General features: G+C 44.8%; 1 protein-coding gene across 2 annotated transcripts in view; it reads right to left on the bottom strand.

The window, feature by feature from the left end:
• Window positions 1-13,907, bottom strand: part of LOC147710631 (F-box only protein 44-like) — a 401,416-nt gene extending 387,509 nt beyond the window's left edge. For both annotated transcript variants that reach the window (XM_086921310.1, XM_086921309.1), the window contains exon 1: window positions 13,824-13,907. The gene's annotated coding sequence lies outside the window, so the exon portion shown is untranslated. The remainder of the gene's footprint in view (window positions 1-13,823) is intronic.
• Window positions 13,908-14,287: the final 380 nt, after the last annotated feature.

Genomic DNA, 14,287 nt, shown 5'->3' on the forward strand with positions numbered 1-14,287 from the left:
ACGTTGATATGTGTGCTATTGCTTTCAAGTGAGAAGACTCATGGAAAACAGTCCTTATCCGCCTCCCTCTCTGTTTATACCCCACTTCAGCAGTCATGTTATTCTCTGTACTTAAGGGGAGCAAGTGGCAAGCAAACTGCGCCGTTTTTTGAAAAACATAATCTAACCCTATTACAATAATTGACCGCTAAAATTTACAAAAACATTATTTTGTTTGCAGTGGCGCGGCACACACTGTAAATGACTGGTGCAGACCTGAGTCTTCGTTTCATTAAACAGTACGATCAGCTTAGAAGAGAACTAAGTGATTTAGTTTCTGGGGCTTTGCTTTCCAGCAGTTTTAACATCTTCTTAGAATGTCTTGTTGCTCAAATGGGTTTAACTGCTCATATTTATATGTTTTCCTGGTTTTCATTGCCTGATTATGGTTGCGACAAAGTGTCACTCATAGTTGTTGAAATGTCACACATAATTACGCTGAATTTATGAAAATGTTACACACAGCAATCTGAAACCTTGGCAGCTATGCATATGACTTGGGGGAGATAGGTCGGAATTAGAATTTTCTGAGATTTAGTCGGCATTTACTTGTATGATAGTAGTTATTGTCAAGTAGGTTTAAAATTTATCTTCAAACATTCGGAATCTGATTTAGTTAAAAAAACATGTCAGTGCCAAAGTGATAAGTGTGATCAGAGGCTAGTTTTGTCTCAATCTGTGAGTCTGCTGTGATGTGTAGGTGGTTGCTGTAGATCATACATACATTCATCCGTTCACAAGCACACTCATTCACACACATGCATTAACAAGGGCGCACACATACTCACACTTACCATTCAAAAGAACATACATGCACACACACATTTGGAGCACAAGCAGGCAAATACACATTCATACATACACACACACACTCAAATGTTCAGTAAATACTGGTCTGTGGTAGCGTTGGAAGTACTAGCGTGTGGTGAAAGGGACAAGCATGAAGGTTAGCAAAGGAGCTACACAGAGGCTTCTGGAAGGGAAAAACAGAAGATCCTGCCTCCTACTTTCATTGGCTAACCTTGCCATACGTCACAGAATGGGGTGGATTTAGTTAAACTTGCTGACTCCACCCTACGTAACAAACTGGGAAAGGGTAGAGTAAGACCTCAATAATAGACAGTCAGTCCTGGGCATTTCAGGGCTTAAACCTAAAGTCCCCAAAGGTGACTGTCAGTAGGGCTCCCCCTTGTTGTGTGATCACTACCAACAGGGCTGTGAGATCTTGAGCCCGGAAAACCATGGCTTAGGCTGCCAGCCACCTACACATTGGCACATGTAAAGCACCTGCCGCCTGAACTTATCTGTCAAGCTTACCTTAGCTTAGCATGACAGACTCTCTTCATGATTACGATAAGTCGGAGGGGTGGAGCCCCGACATCCATAATGACGGGCTGGCACTAATGCCGAGTAGTTTTATTCGGTCTTGTAGTAAACAACATTTTTGTTCAGATTTTACCAAAATGGAGGGTCATAGACATTGAGTGCATACATATTAATCACATAAAATTCTTGTCATCTTTGGATAATTTCTAGATGACCCACCTGGCTTCCTCACCCAACTATGGTGATCACAGCTTCATTGGACTTTTTAGCAATTGGGGTAGTTATTTTGATTTTGAGGAAGAACAGTTAACTTTATCTGTCTAGACACTTCACATTCATATGGCTTCTTTTAGACCTATTTTCTTTCTTAGAGGAAGATTATGACACCCTTTAATTTATAAACCTGGTCGGATATTTTCCTTCTAAGTGAATGTCTGGTGCCCTTACTAGGGAGATATTATAATATTGCAGTCAGTCATATTGGGTGCTGATGATAAGCGGGTGTCTGAAAGCAGGATACAATATGTATTGTATCTGTCAAGTTGTGAAGCAGTGAAGGTAGATTATATGGCAGGTTGTGTAGTGTATATATGTGTCAAATTGAAAGTAATGCACGATTTGTGAACATTTCCTAAGGCAGTCATGCTGAAATATAGTAAAAAGTAGCGATCACTAGTGAAAATGTTAATATGGGCAAGATTTATCACCACAGTCAGTAATTTATGTTTCTTTGCGGTCCTTAACAGTGTTTCCTTAAATGCCTTGGTGGGTGACATGTTCAAGTCAGGCAACCACACGATGAGAACTGACACCGGTAGACTTTCCGGAATGATCCCATCATGTCTAAAGACAGGAGAACAAAATATGTGGATTTTGCTCAAAAGTAAGCTATAGTACACAAAGTAGATCGTTATTTCCTTTACTGAGGCAAGTCCTTCTTTGAGGAGTCCCATTGCACAAGAGTGAGGTTTTTAATGGTCTCTGCCTTTCTGTGATCACTGAGAAACTGGGAAAAGAAAAGGCCACTGCCTTTTGTTGGGAAAACAGCTGATGGAGTGGTAACTGGAGCCCTAATGTGCAGACCCACACTTACCTCACGCCTCCTGCCGCTAGTGCACAACGCTTCTGCTGCCACATGCTGTGATGTCCATGGCACCATTTTGCTGCTTCGGCTTTTATATAACACAAACTTGAGACGGCACCACGGCCTGGCATGCCTCTGTGTGCTGTTAGACCAGATAAAAACAAACAAGCCTCCCTATCGCCGGCCGCCCAAGAGCAACATATCCTGCCATTGGGTGGTAGGGTGACCAACTGGCATGGGGCAAATTCAGGACGGTAAGTGTAAAAATTCAGGACAAAGTGTCAAAATTCAGGACAGAAGGTCAAAATTCAGGACAAAACTTCGCAACAAAAGGTAAGTTTTACAGACACGTCAGAGGAATTTGCACGAAAATATATGAGTAAATAAACAACCACTTAGTTAAAAGTCAAAATACGTTTATATTAGGTTGAGAAAATCGTGCACTTTACGTTTTTTTTTCGGTATGCGCGCAGCTTTGAGCAACTGTGCAGGTCTTTTTGTGGTATTTCATCCGATGAGAATCTATTTATATGGTTACTGCACTAGGTTGTCCAATCTGATATTTTGTTTACAACTCATGGTTCTGAGCAAGCATGTTTGGTGAGAGAAGTGGTAGGGGAATATACAGAATCTGTAAATCTAGATGTAGGTGGCACTGAAAACAAGGCCCATAGGAATCAATGGCAATTACCGAATCGGTAAATAATGATTCGGTAATTACCGAATTTTAAAGATTCTGTAAATAATTCGGTAAAAATACCTACATTGCATTTACCGATTTGTAAATACTGAATCGGTAAAATTCGGTATTTACGAATCGGTAAATGCCATTTACCTACATCTAGCCCCTAATCTAAAAATATGTGCTGAACATGGTGTGCCGCCCTACTGGTATTTTGCTGTTTCTATCATTGCATCCAGTAACATTACATTAGACCTACAACAAGGTAAGACTATTGGCTTTGTCAATGAGTGTTAGTTGCATAAAATAAATAAAAAAGCTTTAACTATGGCTTCATTGTATATAATATTTAAAATATGCTTCAGTTATGAAATGATGAGACAGTGAAAGAAATATAACCTCTTCTTTTTAACTTCTTTCCCCGCCTTTTTTTCATGAACTGGCACATAATAGCATAGGCGTTTTTGTACATTACTTCTATCTAACAGATTGCCTCGCCCTAGACCGTGACAGAAGGAGGCCCAACACATGCAGTAACAGCCCAGGCTGGCCCATTGTCATTCTGTATGTGACAATCAGCCATCATACAGAATGACAATAGGTGCGGTGGGGCTGCTCTTGTGCTCAGAGGATGAGTGTGAGGCGGCCCCATCAGGGACCTGAGGATTCTCGCAGGGAACAGCTCTGCTCCCTGCACAGCCCGAAATTACGGACAAAAGGCGTCTGTAAAAGGGATCTTCACGGACATCAGACATGAGGTCCAAATTACAGATGGTCCTTGAAATTTACGGATGGTTGTTCACACTAGCTGGGACAGGAGGAGGCAGAGGACCAGAATATAGTGTCATGTACAGTTACAGAGCTCAGGCTTCTTGAGGGTGGGGGGGGGGGGGGGGGGAGAAGGCGGGGGCAGCTCTCTCCACTGTCTAGAAAATGCGAACAAAAGGTGTTCATGAAAGAGATCATCACGGACAGGAGGCCCAAATAACAGATGGTCCGTGAAATTTACGGGTGATTGGTCACCCTAAATTCTATAAATCCTGCAAACTGCTGTTAAATTGTCACAAATAGTTCAAGGTTTCCACAGTGAAATATTTTGGACAAAAATTATAATTACCAAGCAAGATAACCAATATTTGGATTGATTAAAGGTAGTTCACATTTTCCAGAAATTGATCCATTGTCTGTATTATTTGGTTAAAGTCGATCCTCTCATCAAAATCTGCAGTGGAATATCTGAATAAAAGTGACATCATTTGTTTTCAGGAGACTTGGTCTCTATCTCCATTTCCTCTCCACTGCTATTATGAACTCTTTTAATCAGCCTCCAGCCCAATTCCTATGGAAGACCTTCTGGGGGCCTCTCCATTTTCAGAAAACACAGATGCAAGATTGCAGCTACTCCCATCTATCGGAACTTAACGGCAGGGCAAACTGTACTAATTACCGGTCTTTCAACTTCCAGCAGGGCCTTTCCCTTGCTTTTTATTAACGGTTACCACAACATAGCTAAAACATCAAAATCAATGGCAACAGTCCTATTGGTCAAACATCTGGAAGAACTTTTATTGGAATTTGCCTCTGCAGAAGTACTGTTATTAGGCGATTTCAACATCAGAGACCTAGTTTACAACACCCATTCAGTCACCAAAACTAAAGAGCAAGAAGTCATGACCACTTTTTTAAACAATTACAATTTACGTTCTGCGAAGCAAATCGCACAGGAACAGGATCCTGGTGCCCATCTGTCCCCAACATTTAATAATCTTTCGACCATTGACTACATTTTTTTATCACCATCTCTAGCAAACAAATTAATAATGATGGAAATCCCCACTCGTACCAAGAGCGACCATAACCGTTTGATTGTAACAATGGACCTGCAAGTGCCTACCGCTACCGAAATAACTGAAGTGGGGCATTCAATGCAGGTCGAATTCCACACTCTAGTCAGACAAATTAAATGGGACGCTTCGGGTTATGATAAGGTGGGCACTTGGCTCATGGGAATAACTCTAAACTTCATGCATAATTCTCCCACAGACTTCCATCATTGGTGGGACAAAGCCATTGTCAAATTACGAGACCTCTTAATAGGCCCTGAAGCTCACCACAGACCCCCCAGGCCTCGCCCGAAGCAGATTTTTGACCGGCTGTTAGCCCTCCAAAGAAGACCCTTAAGGGGCCTGTGTGCCTGCACCAATCGAAAGGCACAGAGCTAATTATATGGCCTACAAAAAATCAACATGGGAAGCCAAGAAACAAAAAGAGCAGAATGACTGGCTAAAAATATTTGCCCTGTTAAAGGGAAAAAGCCTGACACATTTTTGGAACCATATAAACAAACTTCGTTCCTCCAATAAGAGCAGGGTGAACACGGTCCGTGAAGAAGACTGGTCCTATCATGTGATTCAACAATACTGCTGTGCCACCCTGGACCCTGTGGAGGGCGAAATTAGAGATTGTGCCGATAATACGCAGATAGAGACCATGAGCTGACTACTGCGGCCGAAGTCTCCAAGTATTTGAAAGCCATGAAAAACGATGGCGATCCCCGGCCCAACGGCCTTCCATCTGTGGTATTCAAATGTGCGGTAGAAGATTGGGCTAAGCTATTAGTCCCCTTATACAACAACGCGTTTACTACCTATCGGCTACCAGACTCATGGAAAGGCTTGATCTTATGCCCAATTTTAAAGAAAAATTGGGCATACTTTCAAACTGGGTTTCGATCCTTGGCCTCCACAATAGATAACATCACCACTCTAGCCATCCTGTGTCAACAAGCAGCGCAACAACAATCATCTCCTCCTTTATTGCTGCTTTATAGACTACAGTGCTGCCTTTGATAAAGTATCTCGCAACACCTTATGGAGGAAATTAGACAAGTGGGGGATCCCTCAGTCTGCTAGGAGCCCTTATCTCCTTGCATAAGAACACATAGGTACGAGTCAGAACTGGCCCAACGACAGTCTCTGCAAGAATTCCAACCTCAGACGGCCTAAAGCAAGGTTGTGTTCATGCCCCCCTCTTGTTAAACCTTTATTACACCGCCAATCTGAAAAGATTCCTAGAGAAAAGCAATCTCCTTCCGCCAAAACTGGGCCTCGCAAAAATGAACCTGCACATTTTGCAATATGCCAACGATATTCTTATAATGGACCTGGCAAAATATGGCCTCCAAAGAACCTTGAGCAAGCTCCACAAATATAATACTGCTAATGCTCTAAAAAACAACCAGGATAAGACCAATGGTTTTGATATACGGCTGTTGCAAGAACAAGAAAAGTTTAACGTGGAACATTGGGCCCGCAAAGATCAAAACAACATCAAAATACATTTACCTGGGGATCTGGTTTAGCGAGTCTTCCAGACCATCAGTCCACCTAGCCGCCTTGAAACAGAGAGCTGGAGCAATAACATACTCCCTGACCCGACTCAACCAGTTCCTGAGTAGTCCTTCTGCCGAACCCATTCTGAAGGTGATTAAAGCCACGCTTCTTCCCGCCTTACACTATGGGCATCAGGCCTTTCCTGGCGCATGCTCGGCCAGTCTCGACCACGCCCAAGTTTTCATTGAAAAAAAAATCTTCCATCTTCCAAATTTCACCCATAGGGCAAGACTACGACTGGAGCTGGGCCTTCAAAGACAATCTATTTTCTGTGAGGCTGATACCCTGAAATACTTTATAAGGACACTAAAAGCCGTAGACAACACCCTAAAAGCCCGGTTAAAAGAAACTATTGCCAGCTCTGGGAATCCGTGGAATCGTCAACTCATTACTCATTAGTAACCGCAGACACTATCCCATACACAGTCTGGAAAAGGGTTATCAATAAGCAGGGCAGACACATTTCCTACCAGATGGACATCCAGGTTCTAAAAACAACAACTATCCTGCTTCCCTTGAATAACTCATACCTCCCTGGGGTACCTCAATCTTACCTCCTGGAAAGTCTGAACGCAGTGGCCCGGAAGAATATAATGTTCATTCGTCTCTTAGGTCTGCGCTCCACTGCCTTCAACCGATGGGCTCCAACAAGTGAGGAGGGGGCCTGCAGACTGTGCAACTACAGGTCTGAATCATGGTTGCATCTTCTGTGCTGTTGTCCCGCCCTTGATGCTCCCAGAAGACTTCTTTTAAAACCCTTACATTTAAAAAGGAGCATCAGAACATGTTGGGAGGCATCGGCACTTTGCTTTACTTCTTTAGACATTCAAGTGCTTGCAAGGTCTGGAAGATATGCGAGACTCCTGAACAATCTTTTTTTACCCTCTCTTGCCCCTGCCCTTCCAGTTCCTCCCCCCCCCCAAAACTTATCACTGACTTTTTTCGCCCCCTTTCCTAGTATTCCTGTACTAATTTAGTTTATCCTTGGCTCTGGAAACCTGTTACGTGATTATAATAGTAACTACAAGACTGCCTTGTTAGTTATATGTATATGAACGTAAACTTGATGGTTTTCTTAGTTTTTGCTTTTAAAGTGGTAACTGCGCTATGATGACACTCTATTGCAATAGTTTTAATTCACTGTGCTAATTTAATAAAACCTAAACCTGTATTATTTGGAAAACGATCAAGATACTTTCAGGGTGAGCATTTCTACCTCTGCAGATATCTTCTTGGTTTATAGCCTCCTGAGATTTAGCATAGATATTAGACAAGGCTGCTTCGTTGGTGTGACTTTGACTTGGTGGTATCAGAATATTTAAGCTAGCAGCGATTCAGTAATTTTCATTTTCAAGCTCACTTCAGAAGTCTGATTGCCTGCTGGGGGGCGCTCACCTTGAAGGTCAAAGGAAATTGTGACTCCTGTTCATTATATTCATTTGCAAGGTGGCATTCATTTAAATTTTCCGAAGCCTTCTCACAGCAGACCCACCCTGAACTTGTTTACGTTTTTGCTAAACTTTATCAAGTCCTTTTTATGTGAAGCTCCCGCTCAGGTTAAGAATTTGATATATTTTAAAGTCAACTCGAGTCTTAACCAAGGTGAATAAGTGGTAATTGCTTGACATAAATGTAGCCTCAGATAGCTACCCAGGCATTGACGTTCTTTGTTAAGTATTGCATACAGAACTACAATCTCTCCCAACGTTTACATTTATCAGTGCATGTCTCTGCACAAGTTTGTGTCTCAGAGCAAAGCATAGTCTGTTGGCGGTGAATGATGAATAATAAAGGAGTCTTGTAGCCCCACTTGCCAAAGGACTGAGAAGGAATAGGGTGGCTGTATTCTACGTGCTGTGGCAGTTTTGGGGTGGCAAGTTTTTAATCCTGGGTGCCTATTGAAGGAGCTATAATCGAGTGTGCAGTTCCAGGATCTGTCCTTTAACACAACGAGTGAGCAGCAAAGGAGAGAACTGCCTCAATCCTTATATGTTGCACTGGAAGAGCATAGCTAGCAGTGGAACTGAGGCAGATTTGCACCCTAAATGACACATCTACATTCATATCTTCAATTAACGGAAGTATGTTTTATTTCTTACTTGAAGATATATGTATGAATTGTTAAAATCATGAAATTTCACAGCTCAGCTTGGAGCACCCTAACAATACATTGGCAAAAAAAGAAATCTTTCACTTCAGGCAGCTTAACTCTAGCAATTAACAATTATTTTGCATTCAAGCAGCCTTTACATGTGCAGACTAACTAGTCCCTACATTTGCATTTCTTTGAAGCAGCCCGGCACCCTGGCTGCCCCTACCTCTGAATCAGAGCACAGGACAGACCCTCCCACCAGCTTCAGCTGATTGAACTGAGCCCTCTCAAGAATCAACTGCTGAACATTTGTCGGTCAGCATCAAGGCTATAATCACGGACAAATGCCGTCCGTGGAAACTTCCTTGACGGTCAACGGACATAGCAGTAAATTCAGGGACCGTCCATGAAAATGACAGACGGTTGGTCACCCTATTGGGTAGGCTGCTCCCCAGGAACTCCACTGGGCTGGCTCCAGGTGCTTCAGGGAGGCCTGATCTCCTCACCATGTTGTATTCCAAACGCCCGCTGCTTGGCACCGCCATCCTGCCAGCAAGCGCCAATCTGTTGGGACAAGTGTGCTCTTCGTGGGATTCTTCATTCGATGAGCCTTTGCTAATGATAATGTTTCTCAACTCGATCACCACAATTGCACCTGATTAGTCCGCATTAACTGATTGTGGGATGATTCACAGAAAGAGCAGATTCCGCCACTTCACTACGTTACAGGCACGTAACTAGTTTTGGTGACTTATACTTCCTCTTTCTTTACAGGTTTTTTGCTTTTGTTGTAACCACTTTTGGGTTACCTTTCTCTTGCCCTGTAACTATTTTTGTTACCAGGGAACAAAGGTTTGCAGGTATGGCAGGGCGTTAGTGTACCCTGACCACCCATTTCCTTTTATGGTCCTGAAGAAAAACCGGCAATTTCCACGCGGTTTGAAACATGTAGACCTTGCACACATATTATAGATACATTTGGTCATAATAAAACCTTTACTGTATCGACACATACACTGTTTTTATTATTGTCCAGTAGTCTTAAGAATAAAGTTTTCACATATAAGCCATACCAGGAAAATTTTTAACTCACTTACTTCTTTTTCTTGCATTCATCACTCACATACCCGCTCCACTGTATTCCAGGTGTCGCAGCACACCTTGACGGCACTCGGCTGTCAAGGTGGCCCCGATGATGAAGCATGTCACCGACCAGGTCGGTGAGTGAGGGGTTTATTAAAAACAAAGAAGGACTTCTTCTTTTTTCTCATTAGAATCTCATCCCACCAAAATCGCTCTTTGAGCCTTTTTTTTATGGTGGTACTCCTCCTTTTGTTATATAGTTACCTATCCCAGGGGATCAGGAGTACTCTTCCGTCCACCCAGGTGGATAAAATCCCTTTACTCTCCCTATTTGTTTATAATGCTCCCCAGGAACTCCACTGGGCTGGCTCCAGGTGCTTCAGGGAGGCCTGATCTCCTCACCATGTTGTATTCCAAACGCCCGCTGCTTGGCACTGCCATCCTGCCAGCAAGCGCCAATCTGTTGGGACAAGTGTGCTCTTCGTGGGATTCTTCATTCGATGAGCCTTTGCTTCTTGACACCGCCTTCCTGGCTGCAGGTACCGGTGTGGCGGCACAGCTGGGCTCCTCCTGCGATTCTTCATTTGTCGAGCTTCTTTGTCTGCAGCTAGAGGACACTGCTACGTTGTATCCAGGCATCTTAGCTAGGGTGCTCCCCCATGACCAGCATCTATGCACGGCTCGTCGACCGCACTTGAGTCCTCTGTCTGGTAGTTAGCGTCCTTTGGGGGGGAAGCGTCGCTCTCCTAGCACGGCATATCCAGTGTTCGTGGCAATGTTCGTGGCCAATTGGCGCGGGTTCGCAGTACAGTGAACTACCTAGACGTCTTCTTTTCTGGCGGTCAGATTCCTTCTAACAGTGGTGTGGTTTGGATCCCGAGGTGGTAGCCTCATTACTCCACATTCATTAAATAAATTGTAGTTGCAGTTTTGGTTTTCTTTTCGATCTGTGACACTTTATCTCCGGTGAAGTTGGTTCACACAGTCAGCGCTGTGATGGGCTGCAGAACACAATGAACGGAGTGCTGCCTCTCGCCCTTAATTCCCTGTTTCTGCAAAAGGCCCTTCTTGTGATTGAGCCTTTTGAACGGCGCCAGCCAATCTCAGTGCGGCCTGTTTTTGTGGGCTTTTTGCCTTCACGTCTCCCGTGTTCCGCCCTCGGTACGATTTCAACTTGGGCCCCTCAGTGGTTCGCCTCCCCGGCCCGCGGCTTCTTCCTTGAGAAGAGGGAGTGTCCCTTATTCACACTATGCGTGTTCCCGTTTCCATCGGTCCAGGTGGGGCAAACAGTCCCATATCTGTTTTCAAGCATGCTTCCCCTGGGTCGAGTCACCTGTCCAACTCCCTGGACCCCACCCCATCGCAATCCTCGATCCAACGGACCACTTGCTCTGAATGAATACAGCATATTGGAATGAGACCGTAGGCAAGCGGAAACTGATAAAGCAATACTTATAAACCAAAAAGTGAAACTATTTGCTAAGCTAGTTGAAAAACAATAACTGTCGCCAAAACTTCCTGTGATTCTGGGCAAATCACTTAATATCCCCGTGCCTAAAATGAATGTGTGTCCTCATGTAACATAACTGGTGCTATGTAAAGCGCTCTGATACCCGATTCGGTTGGGGGCTAGTTCGCTCTAATAAAAAAAAAAAAAAGTTACTCTTATTCTTATAATTCCTCCACTGGCTTTTGGCCAGGTTCGTGGTGTAGAAATACCATACACGCCATCATTTTAGAACAGGAAAGTGGGAGATTTAAAATAAGAAATCGGGAGAATGAATTTGCGCATTGAATTCAATTGAAGCAGAGGCAATTTCAGGTTGGAGGGGGGACAACTTAAACAAAGCCTGCTTTGGTTTTAAAAATCGTGAGTCTCCTGGTTGAATAGGTTCTATTGGAACGTATGCATACATCGGCTCTAGGCTACCATGTACGAAGGGAAATCGCTGATTGGCCCACTTGGCAATTAAAACCGTTCCAGGAAATGGCTGAGCACTTCTTTACTTACAAGCAGGGCTCGAGTCGGGGTAACACACGGGTGGACGGCGTCCCGCCACTTATTTTACCGGGGGACGCAATCCCCCTTGCCAAACAGCTGGACTTCACTCTTTGGCCTCTCTGGGACGAGGAGCTCAGTACCTTTTGTGACATCACTTCCTGTTGTGACGTCACTTCCGGTGACAGCGTCCCTCTACTTCTTTTTTTACGACTAGTGCCCTGCTTACAAGTAATACCGGGGATCATATATGAATCAGGGGCGGATTGGCACTGTGGGCACTCGGGCATGGGCCGAAGGGCCGGTGTCTCTGTGCACTCAGTGGGCCGGTTTGTTCCCCCTTTACTAGCCCACAGAGAGCACTGACAGGGAGAGGAAAGCAGCTTCGCTGTGCAGCCGAGCTGGCCATTCAGCGATGATCAGCTGTGGCCTCTCCTTCACCCCAACCCCAGCCAAGCAATCATGCTGATGGTGGGCTGGGGAGGGGTGATTGTGTGCCAGAATCGGCCTCCCAGGGGGCCAGGTGTTGCTCAGGTGTGAGCCCCTGGGGCCCACGCAGCCCAGAAACAGTGCTTGCATTAGTCCTCGCCCACAGCCCTTCTCGTTCAGGGCATAATGGGCGAGGAAGAATGGGTCTCACTATGGGGCCAGGTGATGTGGGGAACTCGCACCATCTTCACCTTAGCCTCCCCCCCACCCCCATGGATGGCCCAGAAGCGGTGTTTTTGCTTTAGCCCCTCTCCTGCCACGCCATTGCCCTGAGGCAGTGAAGGGCTGGGGAGGGCTGAGTAGTTTACATATAGGTGGGGCCTCGCTGTTTTCAGGTGCTCCTGCGCTGGAGGGCTGGGGTATCATTTTGTAATAGAAAGGGGCCTCGCTGTTTTCAGGTGCTCCTCCGCTGGAGGGCTGGGGAATAGTGTTTTAAGAGAAAGGGGCCTCGCTGTTGTCAGGTGCTCCTGCGCTGGAGGGCTGGGGAATAATTTTTTTAGAGAAAGGGGCCGTGCTGTTTTCAGGTGCTCCTGCGCTGGAGGGCTGGGGAATCATTTTTAAGTGAAATGGGCCTCGCTGTTTTTCATATGCTCCTGCGCTGGAGGGCTGAGGAATAATTTTGTAATAGAAAGGGGCCTCGCTGTTTTCAGATGCTTCTGCGCGGGAGGGCTTTTAAGAGAAAGGGACCTTCCTGTTTTCAGATGCTCCTGCGCTGGAGGGCTGGGAATGATTTGGTAATAGAAAGGGGCCTGGCTGTTTTTTAGGTGCTCAGCTTGTAGGACATTGTCACCTTGGCCCTGTGTCCTTCCCAAGAACAATATCCTCCCACTTACATTCCTTGTGTGTTTCATGAAAGGGCACGCCCGCGAATGTGGGTCACGCCACGCGAATGTGGGCCACGCCCCGCAAATGTGGGCCACGCCTGCGAATGTGGGCCACTTTTTTCGTCAGTGCCCAGGCCAAATTGTGATCACAATCCGACCCGGATATGAATTGACATTTTGTATTGCGGAACTGACTTTTAACCCCATCTGCTCGTACAATACTCTCTGATGGTCATTCAAGATCACTTTATGTGACACCGATACTTTTGTCAACAATTATGCAACTTGTATATTTGCAATTATTCCTGTTGATATCTCCTTTGTAGCTCATGTAATCTTAAGTCCTAATGTAAGGCAACTGGTTTTTATTTTGTAAAGCGCTCTTCGGGTAATATTCGTGCTATATAAAATCGCAATAAATAAATAAATTTTAAAAAAAAATCGGGGGTGTCGGCGCTGCCAGCATTCAGCCTCTAATTAAGGAACGAGTGATTCGCAGGTCTTGGGCAGAGGGGCAGAACTGTGTCCCTGTCCGGGAAGACCTCCCCCTTTCAGGTTCAAAACTTCCGGTCAGTGGGAAACTGGCATTCCCATACCTGTCAGGGGTGTGGCTTCTGAGCGCTTGGTTCCTGGAGGCGTATGTCTGTCAATGTGATACCTGAGGAAGCAGCTTTCCGTCCTAAATTATGGTGGGCTGGGTTCAACACTGACTACTCATAAACAAGGGGGTGGGAGAGCGTTCTGACAGTAGCAAGACGGAAAAAGCAGCAGAAAACGGCCTGGCCGTTGCAAAGAAGGACTAGTGCTTCCTACCTCTCGGAGTGGAGAGGTTTCCCTCTTGTGCTGCAAAAGCTGACAGGTCACCAATGAAATGACGCTGCGTACTTTCACTTTCTCTTTTCCTGTGTGAGACAGATATCGTCACTCTTTTTTTCAGGCTTTTTTCAAAACAAGCCCAAGTTCCGGTCAAAAGGGCGTTTACTAATCACTGCGTATATAACGAGGGTAAAAGGTTAAACAAAAGAGCATACATAGATGGATCTTGAAAATGTGCTTCTGCCTGTGTATATATGCCTTACCTTCAATTAAAGAAAGTCGGCAACGAAATATTACTTTGCATTTCACGAGTCCACCAAGTGCACTATGAAATATGATACAATTCCTGGATTTTCAGATAATCTTGCATTGAGGGGCTTGTACTTTTGTTTCTAACTCTTACTTTACCAGGTCAAAACCCAGTGTACAATGTGCTGTGGTCAGGACCGGCTTTGCATAGC

This window comes from Lissotriton vulgaris, chromosome 5, assembly GCF_964263255.1.
Source record: "Lissotriton vulgaris chromosome 5, aLisVul1.2, whole genome shotgun sequence".
NCBI lineage: Eukaryota > Metazoa > Chordata > Amphibia > Caudata > Salamandridae > Lissotriton > Lissotriton vulgaris.